This window comes from Wasmannia auropunctata, unplaced genomic scaffold (assembly GCF_000956235.1).
Source record: "Wasmannia auropunctata unplaced genomic scaffold, wasmannia.A_1.0 LD336069.1, whole genome shotgun sequence".
Classification (NCBI taxonomy): Eukaryota; Metazoa; Arthropoda; class Insecta; order Hymenoptera; family Formicidae; genus Wasmannia; species Wasmannia auropunctata.
Window position 1 is genome coordinate 139367 of NW_012026821.1, and position 564 is coordinate 139930.

A 564-nucleotide genomic window follows, 5' to 3' on the forward strand; every position below is an offset into this window, starting at 1 on the left:
TGCCTTTATTTTTCTAACATCCATACGAGACTTAAATGCCTGTTTCATAGAACGGAACATCCCGACACTGGGAGACACTCGACAGTCACAAAAAAACGTTTTACGTTCCCGTACATTCGGAACATCTCTGAAAGAATTTTACCTATTATGAATGAATGCAATATAAAAACGGCTTTTTCGATACCAAATAATCTAAAGAACTTCATAAAAACCGGAAAAGATTCTCTGGATTATATGTCACACAGTGATGTAGTATATAAGATCTCGTGCATGGACTGTGACGCCTCATATGTAGGACAGACGAAAAGACAGTTAAAAACGAGGGTCCATGAACACATGTCAGACATTAGAAAAACTAGCGGCTCTCCCTCTGTGATTTCTATCCACAGAGAAAAGGAGAATCATAAGTTTGACTGGGACAACGTCCAAATATTGGATAACGAGAAACAGTATCAAAAAAGATTAACATCAGAGATGATCCATATCATTAAACAAAAGAATGGACTAAATAAGCAAAGTGACACAGAGTTCCACTCAGATACGTATCTTCCGATTCTTAACAGA